This window comes from Leopardus geoffroyi, chromosome D1, assembly GCF_018350155.1.
Source record: "Leopardus geoffroyi isolate Oge1 chromosome D1, O.geoffroyi_Oge1_pat1.0, whole genome shotgun sequence".
In the NCBI taxonomy this organism is placed as follows: Eukaryota; Metazoa; Chordata; class Mammalia; order Carnivora; family Felidae; genus Leopardus; species Leopardus geoffroyi.
Window position 1 is genome coordinate 31,336,647 of NC_059329.1, and position 24,827 is coordinate 31,361,473.

Sequence of the window (24,827 nt, forward strand, 5' to 3'; positions counted from 1 at the left end):
ACAACAGTAGGTATATTTTAACCTACTCAAATGTATAAGCTGAGTATAAGTTGAAAAGCACTGAGCTTGGTGTGGGGGTGAAGTGGGAGCATGCACAGATAGGGGCATGGTCTCTGAAAGCAAGGAACTCATATTTGAGTAATAGATATGGAAGCTAATGAAATGTACTATGCAAACTTGATTCTAGTAAAGCCACTCTACATGGGGGAGCTGAGGATATTCACTGGAGAAATGAGAGAACGTTCTAGATTGAGTAGGAGTTGCAAGTAAAGAAAGGATTGGGGATGAGATGGCAGTGAGGACAAAGGGAACAGCATGTGCAAAGGCTACTGTGCTGGGGAACATGAGCTTCTCAGTGTGCAGCCATGGACACCCACACTGGTGTCTACTTTCCCAAATTATCCTCCATCACCCCACAATGCGCTGAAGATGTCAGAATTTTACTTTTCCAATTTCTTTTCTGAGTAGTTCATGGGACTAGGACCTAATCCTAGTCAAAGGGAGCTTGAGGGAAAGTCAGATGGAGAGTTTCAGAGAAAGTTTTCTTTCTTGATAAAACAATTGTACCAAAGAAAATGTCCCTCTTTGTTTCTGAACATGGTCCTGCCTACATGTCAAGCTGGGAACTACTACATTCTATAAACATGAAGGAAGACATCTGTAATCTCGGAAGATGCAGAGTGGAAAGATGAAATGTGGGCAGCCCTTGATGTCATTATTTAGCTGCTCCACCAACCCTGAGGAGGGGGCACCCCCCTGCATGCAGACTTGTGGTTAGAGTCTGAAAGAGGTACTGTCCTTACAATTATGTCACTGCTAACAGATTTTCCCATTACTTGCAGCTGAAAATACACTGTGCTAGGGGGAAGAAAGGCATGACAAAGGAGGCTGGCTGTTAAGGAGCCTAATGCCACACAGTCCACACTAGATTTATGTGTAGGTGTTCCACATGTGGGGACATGTATGGAGCTGAAGTTCCTGACCTGTTCAAAGGCCTCTTGTCATCTCAGATGGCATTAATGCCCTATGTTGGATGGCAGATTTGCATTTCCCTGATGTTAGGCATCTTTTCATGTGTCTGTTGACCATCTGTATGTCTTTAGAAAAATGTCAGTTTAGGACATCAGCCCATTTTTAATTGTATTATTTGTTTTTTGTTTTGTTTTGTTTTGGTGTTGAGTTGTATGAGTTCTTTATATATTTTGGATATTAACCCCTTATCAGATATATCATTGGCAAATATCTTCTCCCATTCAGTAGACTGGCTTCTTGTTTTGTTGGTTTTCTTTGCTGTGCGAAAGCTTTTTAATTGGATGTAGTACCAATTGTTTATTTTTCCTTCTGCTTCTCTCACCTAGAGAGACATACCTGGAAAAATATTGCCCAAGAGTTTATAGCATATATTTTCTTTTAGGAGTTTTATGGTTTCAAGTTTTACATTTAGGTATTCAATCAATTTTGGGTTTATTTTTGGGTAGAGCACTTGTAATCCAGGGTCACAGTGCACAGGCCAATCAAGACGGTATTTTCTGTCCCCAGCCTTCTTTTGGCACATTAAGAGCACCATTTTTAGGAGAGGCGATGGCCTGTGACACCACATGAGGTCAAATGGCAGGCAGGGCTTGAGGTAGCCTCACTGTGAGGGAGAGGGGACAATGCTGAAGGTGAAAGTTTCTCATCTCTGCGGGCATGGCCTGCACCTTCGCCCATGGCCAGGACTGATGATAAGGTAAGACTGTGTCTGAGTCTGAGATCTCCTCTTTCCCCATTTCCCACTTTGTTTCTTTAAAAATTCCTGATGTAGGGGCGCCAGGGTGGCTCAGTCAGTTAAGTGTCCGACATCAGCTCAGGTCATGATCTCACAGTCCGTGAGTTCAAGCCCCGCGTTGGGCTCTGTGCTGACAGCTCAGAGCCTGGAGCCTGCTTCAAATTCTGTGTTTCCCTCTCTCTCTGCCCCTCCCCTGCTCATGCTCTGTCTCTCTCTGTCTCAAAAATAAAAACATTAAAAAAATAAAAATAAAAAATCCTGATGTAAACCAGGTGAGGTAGACAACTTCCCACAAGCAAAAGGTCTTTGTATTTTGCTAACTTTACCAGTTAAGTAAAGCAATTCTCCCCTCTAAGCTTTTAAAATTCCTTTTCTATTGCCACCAATTTTCTTTCTTTCTTAGATATTTTTCCCCACCTTCCTTTCTTGCTGAACAGAATGTTTCTCTTTATAACCCATGCCCCACACCAGGTGAGAAGTATTTCTGCCCAGTGGTGGTGGTTGGTTACCATTGGTTAGTTCTCCAGCATCTCTGGCCTGATCACAGCCCCTGTTTGGGGACATATCTGGATCACAGCCTCTGCAGCCAGTCAGACCTGGTGTCACAGCCCCTGCTGGCAATCAGGCCCTGGGAAGCCCAGGGAAATCATCTGTTTCTCTGCCTTTCTAGAGTCCTTGTCATTCTTCAGGTCTGTCACCTTGATAAAGCAAACTTTGTTGTTCTTAGTGCATGCTTTAGATTTCACCATAGATCTCTCAAAGTCTTATGTAGGAGAATGTCATGTAACATGCAGAACACAATACAAACATTTGGTTTTATACTGGTACAGGAAGAGCAGAAAGCATGGAGATCCTGTGGCAGTTTGGGAGAAGAAAGGAAGCCAGCTCAATTCCCACTCAGGTAAGGGAGGGTCGCAATACTATGTTATCTTTTTGGAAGATGCTCTCCATGACAAGAGGGCTCAATTTCCAGTGTTCAGCATCCTTCCACTCCTCCTATGGCACCTTGGCACATAAAACAATGCCTCTTGGCCCCCAACACACAATAGGACCCAAAGAGCAGAGAATGGAGGAAGCTGCTTTGTGTCATATCCCACTGCAACTGTGTTACAAGCACCAGTACATTTAATCCTTCTGGCAGTCATGGGTAATGTGCTGTCATCATCCCTGTTTTGTAGGTGAGGACCCTGAGGCAGGGGAGTCATGCTTCCCATCTAAAGTTGCACAGCTAGCAACCAGGAGGTCTGGGATGTAAAGTAGTGTGACTCCAGAAAGCATGTTTAGTGTAGGGCACTTCCTCTGTGCAAGCCTGCACTGCTGTGTGACATCTCCTCTTGGATGACCCACCGGCACTTCAAACCCAAGGGATATATAGCAGCCATAACTTTCTGTATGCAAAGAGGTTTAGGTGCTGAAAGAACCTGGCTTAATGAATATTAATAGAGCTGAAGAGAACAAGACAAATAGGCCTAAAAGCTGGCTCCCTAATTTCTAATCTCTCAGAGTACACTTTCAGATCCTGATTGAGTGGCTCCAAACCTGGTCAGTGATGTCAGTCCCCAGCCCCCAACTCCTAATCCTGTGGAGACAAAGGAGGCAGGCACACAAGCAAGAATCTCAGGGGCAGAGGGAAGCAGAGGGGTAATATCTGGTAGCAAAGGGATGTGGTTAAAAGGGAGAAAATGGGGCTGGATGGGAAGAGAAGAGGGATATGGATGGTGATGGGGATAAGAGTTGGGGAGGGTGGGATGGGAAAAGGAGGAGGGATAGTGATGGGAAAAAGAAGGAGAGGAGGAAGGTGGGCTGGGAAGGGATAAAGGAAGGGGAAAGTTCTGGGTAAGAGGAGAAGGGGAAGCAAAGGGTCTGGAAGGGAAGAGAGGAAGGACAGTGATGGGGTAGAGAAAGGAAAGGCAGAGGGCTGAATAGGATGGGACAAGGATGAGGATAGAGGTACAGTGCAATAGAGGAGGATCCTAGGCAAGACAGGACGATGCAGATACCCAGAGAAAACAGGAAACAGGACAGGGAAAGATACCACATGGATAAGCAGGGACATGAGAGCCACCCAGAATGTAACACTGATGCTGGAGGAGCATCAGCTCCCTGTCCACCCATGCACTGTAACTTCAGAGGAAATTCTGAAGAAGGGCTCTGTAATTTTGGGCTTAGGGACAATGGCTTGATTGCCATGGGGATTGAGGAAGACGAGCTTTGGAGTTTTGTCAGGTCTGGGAATTAGGAGAGTTGTGTCCCTATGGGGCAGCTCCATAGCCTCTCCATCACGCAGCCTGGGAACAGAGAAAGCACCAGGTAAGGAAGCAGGAGCCCTGTGTCCTGGGCCTGGATATGTCCAATCTGTGTTCCAGGGCACTGTGGCTCAGTTTTGATGTTTTGATGAATGAAGGTCTTGGATGAATGTGATATGGTTAGTTCATGTGTCATATTGGCTGGGTCATAGTGTGCAGACATTTGATCAAACATTATTCTAGATGTTTCTGTGAGGGTGTTTTTCCATGGGATTAACATTTAGATCAATGGATATTGATTAAAACAGATTGCCCTCCATAATGCAGGTGGCTTCATCCAATCAGTTGAAGGCCTGTATAGAACAAAAGTCTGACCTCTCTGGCTAAGAGGAATTCTACAGCAGACAGCCTTCAGACTCAAACTGCAAATCCAGCTCTTTCCTTCTGGCCCACTCCACAGATTTTGGAATTGCCAGCATCCATAATCACATGATCCAATTCCTTACAAAAGAAATCTCTCTATATAAACATCCTGTTGGTTCTGTTTCTCTGGAGAATGCTGATTGATATGGCAAGTAATCCCATATCCCTTTCCCTTTCTGCAAGTCTGTGTTCCTAATGATGAAGAGGTTCAGGCTCATTAGAGGGCACTGTCTGTCTGGTTCAGTGGAGCTTAATAAAGGCAGATGACAGAGCCCTTGGTGGATCTTCCTGTGAAGTGATGAGTGATGCTTTGTGAGTATCCCTCTGATGGGATCTCTCATTCTTCCTGGGACCTTCCAGTGCCCTGCCTGCAATTAGCCTTACCTCTCCAGAAATCTGTGAGGACTTAGCCAACAAGTGTGAAGGTCTTTTGGCTTTATTCCAGGCAGCAATAACTCAAGTTTCTTGTCTCTCCTTCACCTGGGGAATACAGAATTACTCGTATGTCTTGGTCCTTTTGGGATGCTATTAAAAAATTCCACAAACTTGGAAGCTTATAAACAACAGGAATCTATTCCTCACACTTCTGGAGACTGAAAGTCCAAGATCAGGGTTCTAGCATGGTCAGGTTCTGGTAGAAGACCAACACTTCTTGCTGTGTCCTCATAGGGCAGAAAGGCATAGAGAGCTCTCTGTGGCCTCTTTTATAGCAGCACTAATCTTATTCATGAAGACTCTACTCTCATGACCTAATCACATCCCACCTCCTACTACCACCACATTCAATTAGGATTATTCATTCATTCATTCATTTATTTTTTCAATGTTTTTTTTTAATTTTTGAGAGAGAGAGAGAGAGGTGAGTGAGAGAGGGGCAGACACAGAGAGAGAATCCAAAGCAGGCTCCAGGCCCAGAGCTGTCAGCACAGAGCCCGACATGGGTCTCACAACCATGAACCACAAGATCATGACCTGAGCCGAAGTCAGACGTTTGAATTAGGATTTAATATGTGGATTTGGAGGGACACAAACATTGAGACCATAGCAACATTCTTCAGAGAATTCAGGAGTGTGGTGCTTTTCACACTCAGCTTATCAGAGCCATGGTGATCCCATAGAGAAACCCCAAACCAATCAGAGAATGTGTGTGCATGTGGGTGTGTACCTATGTATTTATGTGTGTGGGTGTTTGTGTGTATATGTGTAAACTCCATGCATTTCTGCTTCAAATGAATCAGGTCTGTTTTTATTACCTGGTAAGGCAGAATTTTACTGGGATTCTTATCATCCTCAGAGAGTTAAATACCAAGAAAAGAAAGTTGTGACTATTAACCACAGTCTTTGTCCTTCAGGGACCCAGTGTCTGGTAGAGAAACAGACCTATGGTTCACGGAGTGCTTCCCATGCAGCAGGCACAGTCAGGCTCTGGGAACACAGCAGTGAGAAAGGCAGATGTGGCCAAGAACATGAGAAGCTGGCATGCTGACATTCTAATTGGAGGAGCAGACAAGAAATAGGAAATAGATACAGGAACACCTCAGAAACACTGTGTGTTTTTTTCCATACCATTGCAATAAAGTAAGTATCACTATAAAATGAGTCAAATGAAATTTTTGGTCTCACAGTGCATATAAAAGTTATGTTTACACTATATTGTAGTCTGTTATGTGTACACTAGCATTATGTCAAATAACAATGTACATAGCTTAATTAAAACATACTTTACCACTAAAAACTGCCAACCATCATCTGAGCTTTCAGTGAGTCATAGGTCACTGATCATATATCCCATAACAAATATAATACTAATGAAAAAAATTGAAATATTACAATAATACCCAAAATGTCAAAGAGAAACACAAAGTGAGCAAACCCTGTTTGAAAGACAGCACCCATCAACTTGCTTAATGTGAGGTTGCCACAAAGCTTCAATCTGTAAAAAATGCAGTATCTGCAAAGCTCAATAAAGCAAACTGCAATAAAGGAGGTTATGCCTTAATTGAATAGGCTGTGAATTTCAGGCTGTGAGAAGTGCTGTGTAGGAAATAAAAAGAGTAATAATGTACAGAGTGACAGAAGGAAAGGGGTCTTTCAGATAGGGGAGTCCCAGAAGGATTTCTGAAGGGGGACATTTGAATTAATACTTGAGGGATGACAAGAAGGAGGCTGGGGGAATGTGTGTGTGTGTGTGTGTGTGTGTGTGTGTGTGTGTGTGTGTTTGGGAAGGGGGGAGCAGAGGGCACAGCTATGCAAAAGTCCAGTGGCAGAGAAAAGTCTGAATTATTGGAGGCCCAGGATGGAGGCTGATGTGAATGAGGCCATAAGTAAAGTGAAATGTGAAATGTGGTGAAATGTGAGGTCCTACAAGGTTGGGTGGTTTAGGATGGAGCAGATTGGTGGGAGAAGGTGGGCTTTATCCCAGGTGAGTCCCTCTCACTGCAGGACAAGCAGTGAGACCCTATGTAGCAAAGGACTGAACAGGGACTCAGAGAAAGAGACAATGTGTTCTGGTCTATTAGGGTAAATTTTGCCATTTGAGCTGGATTTTGAAGACAAAAGAGGAATGTGCTGGGTGTGGAAGGGCTCAAAGGAGGTCCTGAAGCCTGAGAAAGCAGGCACTGATTCTGGAGAGGGAAGCAGTTGATGCTGAAGGCAGCAGGGAGCTTTGCAGTGCATGTCTGAGTTTGCACACAGTTTAAAGGAGTTTGGGCTTTATTCTGGAAGGAATGGAGAGTTCCTTGGCCAAAGCTCCTCTTAAACCTACACTGTATAGGCTCCCATCCCTATGAGGACCTGATGTGGGCAGCCTTGGCTATGACTCAGGACAGAATGTGTTGAAGTGTAGAGATGTGTGGGTTCCTCAACACGTAGGTGCACTGCACATAAAGGGAGGATGGAAAGCAGGCTCTGTTGGAGTCCTGCCACATGTGCCACATGTGCACCTCAGAGAATGACAGGACAGGGCAGAGACAGGTTAGGCACCAAGACATAGGTGCTTTGTTAGGTTACAGGAGAAGAGTGCTGATACTGGTCCAGAAATGACACACTTGAGTGTCACTCTATATGTCTGAGCACACACACATGGCACTGGGGAAACATGTATCTATGCATGCATCTATCCATGTCCAGATGGATCAAGAATTGTTCCCACTTTGAGCATGTGTGTGTGTGCACACAAGCAATGATTTTGATGTGGACGTGTGCATGCACAGGATGTGTGGAGTCCTGCACAGTTGCCTAGGTGTTCTTTGTGTATATTTTTCTCTACATAGCAATTATAACATGAGTTAGAAATTATTTAGCATGTATCAGGCTGTATTATATGTAGTTTTCAGGCCTTATCTCCTTTATTCCTCCCAACAACCCCATGAGGCAGGTTCCATTGTCATTTTATAGATGCAGAAACCGAGTCATAGCAAGGTGATGTAATCTGCCAGCCCTTGCCACAAAGCTTGTTAGTGCTGGAGTCCATGCTTTTGATGAGTGTGCTGTTGTCTGCATCTTCATACACACACATCAATGGACACAATTTTGTGTGTTCTCATTCAATAATGAAAGAGAAAAAGCAAGAGCTAACATTAATTTCTAAAAGAATTTCTCAAATAGTTTCTCTGATTTTGGACCTGGAGCCTTTGGGTTTGCAGCAGCTTAGAGTCCGTACCCAAAACACACTTGGGTTTGGTGCTTCGTTTCAACTCTAGAAAGAGAGACAATACTCATTAAATAAATATACCCTTTGCCTGGAACCTTGTCAGGCCCCATAAACACACTCTCCTTTGAAAAATGGAGCAACCTGCCCCTACTGACTTCTGACCCTCCAGAGCTGATTGCTTCAACGGGAGGAATTATTCCCCAATTGAGAGACTCTTTAAAACTTATCTTGGCACTTCTAATAATTCCACTTGACCTGACCAGAGAAAATTCTGACTTGGGAATTGAATTGTGGATCTGCTAATTGAGAGTTGAAGCTGGAGGCTTTAACATGTACCCTTGAGATGAAGAAGCACTTCTTCCTTCTCTTTACACCTTCTAAACATGTTCTCTTCTCTTCACTCCATATTTTTATCAGCAAGTAAAAGAATTTCTTATTTTCCAGCACTTCAAAGGGCAGTAATAATCCTCCACAAGTTGTGATTGTAGAAAAAGTCTTCAGTAGCTGGAATAAAACAGAAAGAGATATTTATGTGAAAGATAAAATACACTTTGCAAGAGAAGTGAGAATAAATGGGTTGTTCCATTTCATTCAGAACACAAACCAAGCAAATCCAACATAATACCTGGGTATGTACACAGGTATGTATCTGTCCTGCTGGTCCAGAATCTGGGTTTTAAAATATATAATGGTCATTGATGCCAGGAAGGCAGAACTGATGATAGAAAAGCCATTGCTTTGAAATCAGAAGTGGGACTCAAAATTCTACCTTGCAGATCACGTTTTTCTGCAGATGGCTTAAAGTAATTTGAAATAATTTAGTATCTCCCAAATCCATATTTTTTTACACCTTTTGATATATGCCAGGACTAGAAAAAGAATTATGATTTAAAATAAAAGAGAATCTAGAGTCTATATCTGGTAGTCAGATCCACCCCTTAACATCTGCCTCAGGGGCATGAATACCTGTTCCCCACACAGATTTACCCAGCTGCAGCCATGTGGTTGTTACCTGGAGTCACAGTGCACTTCCCCTGAAGGATTTTGACTCTAGGACTTTAATGCACACTCAATAAACCATCATTCACTGGTTAAAGGTGGTTCTCTTAATGAAAAGACTTTACACCAAGTTCTACCGAAACTCCTGTAGGCATAAGGAAGCCCACCTCAGGAGAACATTGTTCTACATTTCCTATTTCAGTTTCAAAAGGAGGTTGGTTGTGTGTTTTGTTACGTATAACTGCATTTCCTTCTGTGGCTATTTGAAACCACTTTTCTTCACTCAGATCTCTAGGAAAAGAGTCACACTATTTTGTTCTGTCATAGTACATGTCCACAATTTTTTTCCTACAATCTCCTTGTCCATTGCTTCTGTAGTTCATATATTAGTCTTGTTAATCAGCTTCATCAAGGTAAAATTTGCATTACCAAATTTAAGTTTATAATTTGATGAATTTTGACAAATGTGCTTAGTAGTGTAGTTATCACCACAATCAAATATAGAAGATTTTCCTTATGCCCCATTTCAGACCATCCTTTCCTTTGGCCCTTGGGCATTGGCATCTGTAGATTCTTTCTGTCCTGTATTTTTTTTTCCCTTTTGTAGAACTCATATAAATTGAATCACACAGTATGAAGTATTTTGTGTCCTTCTTCTTTCATTTAGCATAAAGCTTCTGAGATTCATTCATGTTGTTACACGCATCAATTTGTCTTTCCTTTAAATTGTTGGTTAATTATTCACTGTATAGATTTGTGATGTATTTGTTCATTCTTTTTTCCCACAATTTTGGGCTATTATAAATAAAGCTTCTGTGAACATTCCAGTAGAAGTACTTCTTGATAAATATGTAGGAGTGTGATTGTTGGATCATATGGTAAATGCATATTTAAGGTTTTAGAAACTTACCGATTAGTTCTCAGGGTGCCTGTACTTTTGCATTCCCACCAGTAATGTATGAAAGTTCTAGCTGTTTCACATTCCTGACAAAACTTGGTTTGTCTGTCTTAAATTTTGGTCATTCTAGAGGAAGTGTAGGAGTTCCTCACTATGGTTTTTATTTACATTTCCCTATGTGTCATGTTGTTGAGCATTTTTGTCATTTATATATCTTCATTAATAAATATCAAATATTGGGGCGCCTGGGTGGCGCAGTCGGTTAAGCATCCGACTTCAGCCAGGTCACGATCTCACGGTCCGTGAGTTCGAGCCCCGCGTCAGGCTCTGGGCTGATGGCTCAGAGCCTGGAGCCTGTTTCCGATTCTGTGTCTCCCTCTCTCTCTGCCCCTCCCCCGTTCATGCTCTGTCTCTCTCTGTCCCAAAAATAAATAAACATTGAAAAAAAAATTAAAAAAAAAATAAATATCAAATATTTATTGCTATTTATATTCGTATCATTGAGTTGTGAGAATGTTTTATACATCTTGAAATCAAGTATGTGTTTTGCAAATATTTTCTCCAGTCTGTGTCTTGCTGTTTCTTTTCTTAATGATGCCTTTGGAGAAGCAAGTGTTTGAAATTTATGAAGTCCACATTATCAAAATTTCTGTTTATAGTCCAAATTTTTGTGTCATGTTTGAGAAATCTTTGCCTAAGCAAAATTTGCCAAAGCAAATTTTTCACGAAAAAGTTTCCCCTCTATTTTCTATTATACCTTTTATAAAATTTTATTATTATTATTTTTAATTTACATCCAAATTGGTTAGCATATAGTACAACAATGATTTCAGGGGTAGATTCCTTAAAGCCCCTTACCCATTTAGCACATCCCCCCCTCCCACAACCCCTCCACTAACCCTCTGTTTGTTCTCAATATTTATTTATTTATTTATTTTATTTATTTATATATTTATTTTTTTTAACGTTTATTTATTTTGAGACAGAGAGAGACAGAGAACGAACAGGGGAGGGGCAGAGAGAGAGGGAGACACAGAATCCGAAACAGGCTCCAGGCTCTGAGCGGTCAGCACAGAGCCCGACGCGGGGCTCGAACTCACGGACTGTGAGATCATGACCTGAGCCGAAGTCGGACGCTTAACTGACCAAGCCACCCAGGTGCCCCTGTTCTCAATATTTATAAGTCTAGTCTGTTTTGTCCCCCTCCTTGTTTTTATATTATTTTTGTTTCCCTTCCCTTATGTTCATATGTTTTGTCTCTTAAAGTCCTCATATGAGTGAAGTCATATGATATTTGTTTTTCTCTAACTGACTAATTTCACCTAGTTGCAAATGGCAAAATTTCATATATCTATATAGATATAGATATAGATATAGATATAGATATAGATATAGATATAGATATAGATATATATCACATCTTTCTTTATCCATTCATCCATCCATGGACATTGGGGCTCCTTCCATATTTTGGGTATTGATAGTGCTGCTATAAACATGGGGGTGCATGTGTCCCTTCGAAACAGCACACTTGTATCCCGTGGATAAATGCCTAGTAGTGCAATTGCTGGGTTGCAGGGTAGTTCTATTTTTAGTTTTTTGAGGAACCTCCATACTGTTTTCCAGAGTGGCTGCACCAGCTTGCATTCCCACCAACAATGCAAAAGAGATCCGCTTTCTCTGCATCCTTGCCAACATCTGTTGTTGCCTGAGTTGTTAATGTTAGCCATTCTGACATGTGTAAGGTGGTATCTCATTGTGATTTTCATTTGTATTTCCCTGATGATGAGTGATGTGGAGCATTTTTTCATGTGTTGGTTGGCCATCTGGTTGTCTTCTTTGGAGAAATGTCTATTCATGTCTTTTGCCCATTTCTTCACTGGATTATTTGTTTTTTTGGTGTTAGTTTGATAAGTTCCTTATAGATTTTGGATACTAACCCTTTATAAACTGATCTGTTGTTTCCAAATTTTTTTTCCCCATTCCGTCGGTTGCCTTTTAGTTTTGATGATTGTTTCCCTCGCTGTGCAGAAGCTTTTTATTTTGATGAGGTCCCAGTAGTTCATTTTTGCTTTTGTTTCCCTTGCCTCTGGAGACATGTTGGATAAGAAGTTGCTGTGGCCAAGATCAAAGAGGTTTTTGCTTGCTTTCTCCTTGAGGATTTTGATGGCTTCCTGTCTTACATTTAGGTCTTTCATCCATTTTGAGTTTATTTTTGTGTATGGTGTAAGAAAGTGGTCCAGGTTCATTCTTCTGCATGTCGCTGTCCAGGTTTCCTAGCACCACTTGCTGAAGATACTGTCTTTATTCCATTGGATATTCTTTCCTGATTTGTCAAAGATTAGTTGGTAATACATTTGTGGGTCCATTTCTGAGTTATCTATTCTGTTCTATTGATCTGAGTGTCTGTTCTCTTGCCAGTACCATACTGTGTTGATGATTGCAGCTTTGTAGTATAGCTTGAGGTCTGGGATTGTGATGCCTCCTGTTTTGGTTTTCTTTTTCAAGATTGCTTTGGCTATTCGGGGTCTTTTGTGGTTCCATACAAATTTTAGGATTATTTGTTCTATCTCTGTTAAGAATGTTGGTGTTATTTTGATAGGGATTGCATTGAATATGTAGATTGCTTTGGTTAGTATTGACATTTTAACAATATTTGTTTTTCCTATCCAGGAGCATGGAATCTTTTTCCATTTTTTGGTGCCTTCTTCAATTTCTTTCATAAGCTTTCTATAGTTTTCAGAGTATAGATTTTTCACCTCTTTGGTTAAATTTATTCCTAGGTATTTTTTGGTTTTTGGTGAAATTGAAAATGGGATCGATTCCTTGATTACTCTTTCTGTCGCTTCATTGTTGGTGTATAGGAATGCAACTGATTTCTGTGCATTGATTTTATATCCTGCAACTTTGCTGAATTCATGAATCAGTTCTAGCAGTTTTTTGGTGGAATCTTTTGGGTTTTCCATATAGAGTATCACGTCATCTGGGAAGAGTGAAAGTTTGATTTCCTCCTGGCTGATTTGGATGCCTTTTATTTCTTTGTGTTGTCTGATTGCAGAGGCTAAGACTTCCAATACTATGTTGAATAACAGTGGCAAGAGTGGACATCCCTGTCTTGTTCCTGACCTTACGGGGAAAGCTCTCAGTTTTTCCCCATTGAGGATGATATTAGCATTGGGTCGTTCATATATGGCTTTTATGATCTCGAGGTATGATCCTTCTATCCCTACTTTCTTGAGGGTTTTTATCAAGAAAGGATATTGTATTTTGTGGAATGCTTTCTCTGCATCTATTGAGAGGATCATATGGTTCTTGTCCTTTCTTTTATTGATGTGATGAATCACTTTAATTGTTTTGCGGATATTGATCCAGTCCTGCATCCCAGGTAAAAATCCCACTTGGTCGTGGTGAATAATTTTTTTAATGTATTGTTGGAGCCAGTTGGTTAATAGCTTGTTGAGGATTTTCACATCCATGTTCATCGGGAAATTAGTCTATAGTTCTCCTTTTTCATGGGGTCTCTGTCTGGTTTTGGAATCAAGGTAATGCTGGCTTCATAGAAAGAGTTTGGAAGTTTTCCTTCCATTTCTATTTTTTGGAACAGCTTCAAGAGAATAGGTGTTAACTCTTCCTTAAATGTTTGGTGAATTCCCCTGGAAAGCCATCTGGCCCTGGACTCTTGTTTTTTGGCAGATTTTTGATTACTAATTCAATTTACTTACTAGTTGTGGGTCTGTTCAAATTCTCTATTTCCTCCTGTTTCAGTTTTGGTAGTATATATGTTTCTAGGTATTTGTCCATTTCTTCCAGATTACCCATTTTGTTGGCATACAATTGCTCATAATATTCTCTTATTCTTGTTTTTTATTTCTGTTGTGTTGGTTGTGATCTCTCTTCTTTCATTATTGATTTTATTCATTTGGGTCCTTTCCTTTTTCTTCTTGATCAAACTGGCTAGTGGTTTATCAATTTTGTTAATTCTTTCACAGAACCAGCTTCCAGTTTCGTTGATCTGTTCTACTGTTTTGTTTTGTTTTGATAGCATTAATTTATGCTCTAATCTTCATTATTTCCTGTCTTCTTCTGTTTTTGGGTTTTAATTGCTGTTCTTTTTATCTCTTTTTATCTCTCCTTCTATTTTGAATGACAGCCTTGCTGGATAAAGATTCTTGGTTGCATATTTTTCTGATTCAGCACACTGAATATATCCTGCCACTCCTTTCTGAACTGCTAAGTTTCTGTGGATAGGTTGCTGCAAGCTGATCTGTCTTCCCTTGTTTGTTAGGGACATTTTTTCCCTTGATGCTTTCATGATTCTCTCCTTGCCTGAGTATTTTGTGAATTTGACTATGATATGCCTTGTCGATGGTCAGTTTTTGTTGAATCTAATCGGGGTCCTCTGCACTTCCTGGATTTTGCTGTCTGTGTCTTTCCCCAGGTTAGAAAAGTTTTCCACTATGATTCGCTCACATAACACTTCTTCCCCTATTTCTTTCTCTTCCTCTTCTGGGACCCCTATTATTCTGTTGTTCCTTTTTAATGAGTCACTGATTTCTCTAATTCTTAATTTGTGCCCTTTTACCTTCATCTCCCTCTTTTTTCTGCTTCATTATTCTCCATAAATTTGTCCTCTATATCACTGAGTCTCTGTTCTGCCTTATTCATCCTTGCCTCCATTCCATCCATCCATGATTGCAGCTCAGTTATAGCATTTTTAATTTAATTCTGGTTATTTTTTAGTTATTTTATCTCTGCAGAAAGGGATTCTAATCTATTTTCAACTCTAGCTAGTATTCTTATTATTGTGATTCTAAATTCTGGTTCAGACATCTTGCTTGTATCTCTGTTGGTTAAATCCCTGGCTGTCATTCCTTTGTGGTCTTTCTTTTGGGGTGAATTCCTTCGTTTTGTCATTTTGAAGAGAGAAAAGGATTTAATGAAGTAGTAAAATTGAAACTAAAAAAAATTAAAATTAAAAAGATATTAAAATTAAAAATTAAACACACACACACACACACACACACAAATCGAACAGATGATGCTAGACCCTATGTGTTGTTTTGGTCTGGGTGTTGAAAGTAGTTTGACAGATTAGAGAAAAAAAAAGGGGGGGGGAGGATATTGAGAATTTGAAAAAATGAATACACTGAAGTAGACTAAAATGAGATAATGGGGGTAAAATAGAATTTGAAAAAATATACACAAAAGTAAAGAATATAGTAGAAAAAAATTAAGGAAAATATTTTTAATAAAAATTAACAATAAATATGAATTTTTTTCTTTTTCTGTATTTAAGAAAAAAAGAAATGAAAAAGAGAAAAAGATAAAAAAGAAAAAAGAAAAAAGAAAATTTGAAAAAATGAATACACTAGTAGACTAAAAATGATGGAAGTAAAATAGAATTTGAAAAGATTTACATAAAAGCAAAACAGTAAAATATTAAATAAAAATGTTTCTAATAGAAATTGAAAGTATAAATGAAGTTTTTCTCTTTCTACATTCTATAAAGGAAAAGAAAGAGAAAAAAAGAAAAAGAAAGAAAAAAAGGAAATTGTTTGAAAATTTGAAAAGGTGAATAAACTGAGGTAGACTAAAATAAAATGATGGAAGTAAAATAGAATTTGAAAAAAATTACACAAAATAAAAATATAGTAATACAAATTAAATAAAAATATTTTTAATAAAAATTGAAAATAAAAATGAACTTTTTCTCTTTTTGTATTCAAGAAAAAGAAAAGAAGTGTAAAAGAGAAAAAAATAAAAATATAAGAGAAAGAAAACTGAATAGATGAACCGGCTAACAGATTGAAGTAAGACTGAAATTGCTTCGTTTTCTCCTAGAAGTCAGTCTCTATAGTGCTTTATAGTCCATAAACTAAGCTGGCTGTGAGACTTGTGTTCTTGAAGAGCATAGTTGGCCCAGTTGGGCAGGGCTCAGTGTAACAGCTCTGCTCTCCACTAGATGGTGCTGCTAGCCTACTGGGGTGGATTAGTGCAGTGCTCATAGGTGCATATGCGCATGCGTGGGAGTGGTGGAAATGGTGCCACCCAGCTACCCAGTCTGTTCTCCCAGATCAGCAATCACTCACCCATCTTCTGTCTTCAGCTCTGGTCCATTCTCCACTTTTTCACTCTCCATGACCAGGCGCCAGACAGTATCTCTCTCCCAAGTTTTTTCTCAGATGCGGCTGTTTTCCCCAGCCCCTTGCTTCCAAAGGACTTTGGCTTTGGCCTGTTCCACCCCTTTGCAGGAGGGTCTCACCAAGCAATGGCCAAATGAGCAATGACTGAATGTCAGCTTCACCCAGGAATGCTTGCTTGACCCTGCTGCTGCTGTTGCCCTGAGACTGAAGCCAGGTGCCAGCCTGCCCCAGAAAAAGTTCACGAGACAGTGTAGCAGCAACGTTTCAGGGATTATGGAAAATCACAACACACATCTGGTACCAGGCTTCACCCTTAACGACCTTGCCCCAGCACCAGTGATTGTGGCCATCTTCAGGGGTCTGCTGGGTCCAGGTGGCTTCAACAATCTCTACCAAATGTCCTTCCACCAGTGGAACCGCTTTTCCCCATGTGGCCTGAGAACCTCCCGGACCCCACTCTGTTTGCTCTTCCCACCAGAGCACCGCCAGGTATTGAGATGTGGAGTTGCAGCCATTGTGCTCCCCTTGTTTACAGTCTTAATGGGATTTAAACCATCTCCTTTCTCCTTTCTTCTTTCTCCTTTTTAGTTTAGTCCCTGCGGCTGTTTCCAGTTTTCCACTTTCTCTCCAGCTGCTTTTGGGGAGGGGTGCTTTTCCCATATTCTGCCCCCCTCCACAGTCTCTGTCCTCTCTCCACCTGCAAAAGTGGTTCCCTACCTTCTGCGGCTTCTTGCTCCCCAAATTCACCTCTCTGCACCATGTACCTGTTGAATTCTGTGGTTCAGGTTGTGCAGATTGTTGTGTTAATCTTCCAATCAGTGTTCTAGGTATGTAGGATGGTTTAATGTTAGTCTGGCTATATTTCATGGACATGAGACACACAAAAAACTTCCATGCTGTTCCGTCATCTTGGCTCCTCCCCCTACTATACGTTTTTTTAAGTGTAGATCTTACATTTCTGTCTATGATACATTTTAAATTACTTTTGTATATGGTATGAGGTACAGATAAAGGCTTATTTTTTTGCATGCAGATATTCAATTCTATAGCACAATTTGTGGAAATGACTATACCCATTGATACTTTAGAACCATTGTAAAATCAACTGACAATATAAGTATGTGTCTATTCTAGACTGTATTCTGTTTCATTGATCAATATCATACAGTCTTAATCATTGTAGGTTTAAAGTAAGTCTTAAAATCAGGTAGTAAAAGGTTTCCATATTTGTATTATTATTCAAGATTATTTTGGTTACATTAGGTCTTTGAATTTCCATGTAAAAAATGTTAACAGAATTATTGGGATGCAATTCACTACCATAAAACTCACCTATTTGAAGTAAGTATATAATTCAGTGGTGTTTAGTATGTTCATAGAGTTGAGCAACTATCCATCACTATCTGATCCCAGTTCATCACCCCAAGGAAATCCAATGCCTATTAGTATTCAGTCCCCATTTTTCCTCCTGCCTGTCCCTGGTAACCAACAATGCTATTTTCTATTATTGTAGATTTGCCTGTTCTGAATGTTTCATATAAATGAGATCGTACAATGTGTGGTCTTTTGTGATTGACTCCTTTCACTTAGGTCATATTTTCAGGTTTCATCTATTTTGTATCATGTATCAGTACTTCATGCATTTATATTACTAAATAATATTTCTGTGCATGCTTCTTTCATTTCTTGTGTAGCATTCATCAGTTAAAATTCTCTACTTTTGACTATTATAGCTAACGTTTCTATAAACATTTGAGTGTACATTTTTTTGTATAGAAGTATATTTTCATTCCCTTTGAGTATATATGTATGTACATACCTGAGTAGAAGTGCTGCATCGCATGGTAACCATATGTTTAACAATCACACTTTATAATACACTTTAATGTATTATTTAATGTATTGTTGGATTCAGTTTAATGTATTGTTGGATTCAGTTGGATTGCAGGGTGGTTCTGTATTTGCAAATCAATCAAATGTGATCCATCATATCAACAAGAGAAAGGATAAAAACCATATAATCATCTCAATGGATGCAGAAAAATAAACAATTTGACAAAGTACAATATTCATTCATCATAAAAGCTACCAACAGAGAGGGTAAAGAAGGAACATAGTTCAACATAAAAAAAGCCATATATGAAAAGTCTACAGCTAACCTCAGACTCAATGGTGAAAACTTGAGAGTTTTTCCCTTTAAGATCAGAAACAAGGCAAGGATGTACACTCTCACCACTTTTATTCAACATAGTACTAGAAATCACAGCTACAGCAATCAGACAAGAAAAAGAAATAAAAGCATCCAAATTGGTAAGGAAGAAGTAAAACTTTCATTATTTGCTGATGACATGATACCATATATAGAAAACCCTAAGGAATCCACCAAAAAACTACTAGAACTAATACATGAATTTAGTAAGTTTCAGTATAGAATTTAATATACAGAAATCTGTTGCATTCCTATACACTAATGATAAAATAGTAGAAAAGAGAAATAAAGAAAACAATCCCATTTACAATTGCACTCAAAATTGTAAAATACCTAGGAATAAACTTAACCAAAGAGGTGAAAGACTTGTACTCTGAAAATTATGAAACTTTAATTAAAGAAACTGAAGATGACACAAATGGAAAGATATCCCATGCACATGGATTGAAAGGACCAATATTGCTAAAAGGGCCATACTACCCAGCGCAATCTATAGATTTGATGCAATTCCTAACTGAATACCAACAGTTTTCATGTTAGTAGAACAAATAATCCTAACATTTGTTTGGAGGTGCAAATGACCCTGAATAGCCAAAGCAACATTGAAAAAGAAGAACAAATCTGGAGGTATCACAATCCCAGATTTAAAGATGTATTACAGGGGTGCCTGGGGGGGGGCTCAGTCAGTTGAGTGTCTAACTTCAGCTCAGGTCATGATCTCATGGTTCGTGAGTTTGAGCCTTGCATCAGGCTCTCTGCTGTCAGTGAAGAGCCTACTTCGGAATCTCTCTCTCTCTCTCTCTCTCTCTCTCTCTCTGCCCCCCCTCAAAACACTTTCTTACACTATCCACAAAAATAAAATGTTTTGTTGCTATTTTGTTGAGAAGTTTTGCATTTTTCTTTATAAGAGATAGTAGTTTGTAGTTTTCCTTTTCTCTCATAGGTCACATTTACTTGCTTCTTTGCATGTTTAGTAATTTTTTATTGGATGCTGGTTATATTATATGTTACATTGTAAGTACCTGGATTTATCATATTCCTTTAAAGACAAGTACACTTTGTTTCACAGGCAGTCAGGTCACTTGTGGGTTGGTTTTAATTCTTCAAGATCTGGCATTAAACCTCCCTTGGATGGGTCTAAAATAACCATTATAGGGAAAATTCAGTCCTACATCTCCTCCAACATCTTCACTGCATGGCAATGTCTCAATGAAAGTTGAATATTTATTGAAGACACTTCACTGTGGCTGGTTGGAATTTGTTATGGACTGTATGTTATACATTTAAACCTCAACCTACAATGTGATGGAATTTGGAGATGGAGTCTTTGGAGGATAATTAAGTCATGAAGGTGGACTCCTCATAATGTGTTTAGAGATCTTGTATGAATAGACCTGATAGTCTACCTTCCTCTCTCTCTGACATGTGAGGATGCAGTGAGGAGATGACTGTCTGCAAACCAAGAAGTGTACAGTCACAAGATACCAGATCCACTGGTGCCTTGATCTTTGATTTTCTGGCCTCCAGAATTGTGAGAAATAAATATTTATTGTTTAAGCCACCTAGTCTATGGTAATTGTTATAGCAACGTAAGCTAAAACTGCTGTAGCTAAGACAGAATTGAACATCTCCCCAACCTGAGCACCAGGAACTTTCAGCTTATAACTTCATGATCATTTTCAGCCAGCTGTGGAGATTCATTCTAACTATTCACATCCTAGTACTCAACAAAGTCTCAAGGACACTTTATGCAGATTTCTGGAGCTTTTTATTTATGTAATTCTGAATGACTATACATCTTTAAGCTCTGATCTCTGTTTTCTCAGCTTAGCAGGGCCAACAGTCTCTGGATTTCCCCTCCCTCACTGAATTTTGAAATTCTTGCCATACAGAAGTGCCCCACAATCACAGGCTCTATACTCTCAGGCATCACGAGTTCTGCAGAAATTGTTATTCAATGTCTCAAAACAGTTGTTTCATATATTTGGTCCACTTGTTTATGGCAGGAGGTTAAATTTGTTTCTTTTTGCTCCATCATTGTCAAAACAAGAATTTGATCATGTTTTATAAATGTAGTCCTTGGCAAAAATAATGAAAAGAATGCCTTGGAAGGTAAAATGGAAATTTCTGAGCACCTCAGGAGGGGAAACCTCTATATTTCAGATCTTGAAGCATTGTTAAGAATGAGGGAAAATTTGACAGTTAAACAATTCCAACACTGAAATTGTCTCTGGTTTTTCCTTGGGAAAACTGCAATAGATTAGGTTACCTAAGTGGTTAATGCAGCAGAAGACAGCAACAAAGACAGAGGCTTAAGTATTCTCTCAAAGATTGAAGATGAGCTTCCTTTTTCCCTTACTAGTAGCATGCTCCATTAATATTAATTAAATGTGTGGCTGAGTAAGCAAATGATTGAATTAATGCATGTGTTATGAGCTTAAAATCTATAATAAAGAGATGTTTTTACCTTAGAAAGTTACAGATCCTATAATCACAGGTGGTTTAGTATTGGAGTTTCATTATTAATGATAGTCTAAATAATTTATTTTGTCCATCCCCATCATCTTATAAATAGAAAGGTTAAGTGACTTGCTCAGGCCACATGCCAAATAGTGAAAAGTCAGGACTTACACTCAAGTCTTCTGACACCCATTTGAGTGCTCTTTCCAGTACATCAGCTTTTAAAGGATTCCTAGATCAAAGTCAATACTTAGAGTCTCAGGAGAGAGCATAGACTGGAGATCAATATGTCACAGACTCAAGGTCTGATCTATCCCGCTTAAGGTGCTGTCACTGTTCCATGAAAAATATTTCTCTTTTTGCCACTCCTCATCCCCTGATGAAGTCAAATTACCCTTGTAGAGAGAGATCCTTTGTGATGGTTCTTTCTATTTTTCATATGAGTCTTTTCCCTGCCTTTGTGTCTTTATTTCTACTTTTGTAATATAGATTTATAATCTTCTGTAGCCTTTAAATAGGAAAAATGAGGGTCATTGCTGCTAATCTCCCTCTTCTCCTGTTTCTTTAGACCCTACATGCAAAGACAGTAATGCCCTGATCTGCAGTACAATATATCCCAGTGGGTGGGGTCTAATAAATTGTACACTAAATAGGTCTGTATAGGAGACAGAATTTATCTTACTGAGGAAGTTGGGCAACGAAAATTTGTTGTCCAGGCTAACATTTTTTCTCTTAGAGCCATCTTGACTCCTGTTTTCATTCAGGCTGGGTCACCAAATAAGAAACATTTAACTAGATAGCTAGGTCTGAAATTAAAAGTAAAACTCTGAAAGAGCTTCCTGAAATGTAAATTTCCTTAGTAATTGTTTTAGGATTATGCCTTACTATTAGCTATCACATTAGTCATTGCTCTGCTGTCACTTAACACTGTAGGATTAGAGGGAATAGAAACAAAGAAGGGAATAAGGATGGAATGAATGTGACCAAATGGGACTATCATATTGGAGGACTGTGCAAGAGGGAAAGAATTGTGGCAGTTTCGGAGGAGACCCCAAGGCACAGCTTGCCTTCTTATCATTTATCCTTCTGCTTAGAACCTGCCCTGGCCTACAAATGTTTACCTAGGGAACCTAATTTGTGCCTTTCAACAGTGTTGGGTTCAACTCCCATGCCTAATTGAATCTTGCTCTAGACAATTTCTTATTCACTTTTTATTTTATTTTTAAAAAAATTTTAAATATTTATTTATTTTTGAAGGAGAGAGATACAGAGCATGATCAGAAAGGGGCAGAGAGAGAGAAAGGGAGGCACAGAAACCAAAGCAGGCTCCAGGTTCTGAGTTATCAGCACAGAGCCCGATGTGGGGCTCAATCTTACAAACCACTAGATCATGACCTGAGCTGAAGTCAGACATTTAACCGACTGAGCCACTAGGGTGCCCCTCTTATTCACTTTTTAAAATCTTTCTGGAAGAACTCAGATTCTCCAGGATATCCTGTTGTACAATTTAATAACCTTTCCTCTCTGAAAGCTTGCATTTGTTTGTTTGTTTAATGTTATCCAAATCCCCCTGAAGCTAATTTTGTTAATGTCTTCTGCAAATGGCTATTGGCACAGCTCTGGGAATATATTTAACCTCTCTGTGCTCACAATGGATTTTAAGGTCAGCATCCCAGTGTTTGTATTCTTCTTGTTTACCTCATGTATCTGTTAGTTGTATTATAACAAGCAGGGTACAATAACATATGCAGCTGATGAACTACACTTAATAACAAGCAATGCCAGAAGAGACACAACAGCAGAGCGCCATTGTACAATCTAACACAATGCAATTGTTCTTTTCCTGATGTGAGAGTGGGCAGGTGGGCTGCACAGGGTTCCCCAGAGAAGGACTGCAGTTTGTCTGTCAATGTTTGGACACTCCACACTTACTCTCCAGTACTCAGTCCACTGCCTTGTGTGCTAGGAACTACCTGAATGTGCTGGCTGGGTCCATCTGCCCTCCAGATCCATACCTTGGAGTTTTTCCTATGTGTCCTGCCCTTGTGCTCTGGCTGCCAATTGGGCTCCACCAACGGAAAGAATGGACAACAAAAAAGAGGGGAAGAGAAGAGTGAGACCAAGATGTGGATTCTTTCTCTCTCCTCCTATAGTATCACCATAGGCTACTGGCTGCTTGCTTTCCTCTATAAAGGCACGGATTCTCTCTCTAGGTTCCAGTCCTGCTTCAACTATTTCCTCCTCAGGCCTGGGGCAGACAGAGTGGGGGTGGGGAGCCCTGCTGTTGGTTAGCATTGGAGAATTTGTTTTATTTCAGTGTTTTCTCTACACTCTGTTCTCCCTCAAATGACCACCGTGAGTGTGCCTGAATCTACTTTTTATCTGAAGCAATTGGTGTCTTACAAAAATTTGACCTTTGTTGGTGAATGACTAGCTTAGCAGTAGAGCACTGTGACTCTGTGGGCCTTTTGGGTTATTGCTGAGATAGAGAAAAGAGGGAATTCACAGTACAAGTCACAAAACAGGGAACACTTTGTGTAATCCTCTTTCTTTTCCCTTTTTCCAACCATCCCAAGTGAAATTTGGAGGAATTATAATCAGGATCTTGTTCTCCAAGGTTTGCCTGAAGATATGGGGGATGAGAGGGAAGAAAGCTCTCCTTTGGTGCAGTTAGAGGTTTTGTGGACATGATGGGATTTAGTCCTTCTTTGAGGCTCCAACTGAAAAAATTGTGGCAGTGAAGACCATGGCTCTACAGTCAGATCCTCTAATTCAAATTTCAGCTCCTCTATTTATGCTGCAAGTCCTTGGAACAAGTTACTTAACTACTCTGTGTCTCAGTCACATCATCTATAAAATAGGCAGAATTCTACTATCTACTTCATAAGATTGAGGATAAATGAGCTAATGGTGTAAAGTGCTTAGAACAATATTAAGCATAAAATCAGTGCTCAATAAATGCTAGTGAATCCCCCTTCTAATTCTATTCCTCTTTTTCCACTTCCTCCTTTTCCTCCTTCTTCTTCTTTTACCCAACTAGCTGTCTCCAAGAGATAGCAGCCTATGGAAGACCCTAGAGTTTGGTTAGGGCTGTACATTGGGCAGCTGATGGTTTCCAAGGGTACAAGTTCCAGTCCTGAATTTCTCTCCACCATTTATGTCGCTGCTGGGGGAGGAGTTTCATCTTTCTCAGGCTTCCATTTTACTGAAAGCTCCTTCCTCAAAAGAGCAAAACTGGATGCTATGATGGAAAAGAGATGTGAGTTCTCTACATACTTTAGACACAGAAATAACTATCTTGGTGTTTAAGAACACTTATATTTTTGTACTGTGCCACCTGCTTTCTTTCCAGGAAACCTTGCTTAGAGGTCTAATATTTACTTGAAAGTCCTTGTACTTCACTCAGTAGCCAAATAGGGAAAACAAACAAAATACCTTTTGATCCTAATGTACCTTAAGCTTCTGAAGCATGTTCCATCAACTCTATACCTGTTTTCTCTGCCCAAGAGACGTGTCATTCAGGTCCCTCTGCTTGTAGGCACTTTCCCAAGGAGTCTGTACTCAAGCGCCTTTCCAAGGACTTTATCACTGGCCTCCCTGCTACTCTTTCCTTTCACCTCGCTTGGCTCTTCTTCCTCCTGAATTTTAAATTGTATGTTTGTTTATTGTTTTCCATCTTCACTAGAATATAATCTCCAGGGGAGCAGAGAATTTTCCCGCTTGTTCACCATGTGCCTGGAGGTTTTGGAAAATATCCACTGCTCCTCTCCTTCCCCTCTGCTCTGTGCTGTGGGAGGTTGAACCATTCTAAGGCAACCATGGAGACTACAAACCTCTAGTCTCAGTCAGCTCCAAGAGGGGCTCTGGAAGACTAGAGGGTCTTGGTTCTCCTGGGTTCTGGCAGTGCCCCTTTGGGCCTATTGGTCTTCTATCTCTCCTCCAACCAACACTGCTAGCCTGTGGAAATTGCACTATACCTTGTTCATTTCTCTAACTCCACCTACACATATCTCCTTGATTAATTTCCTC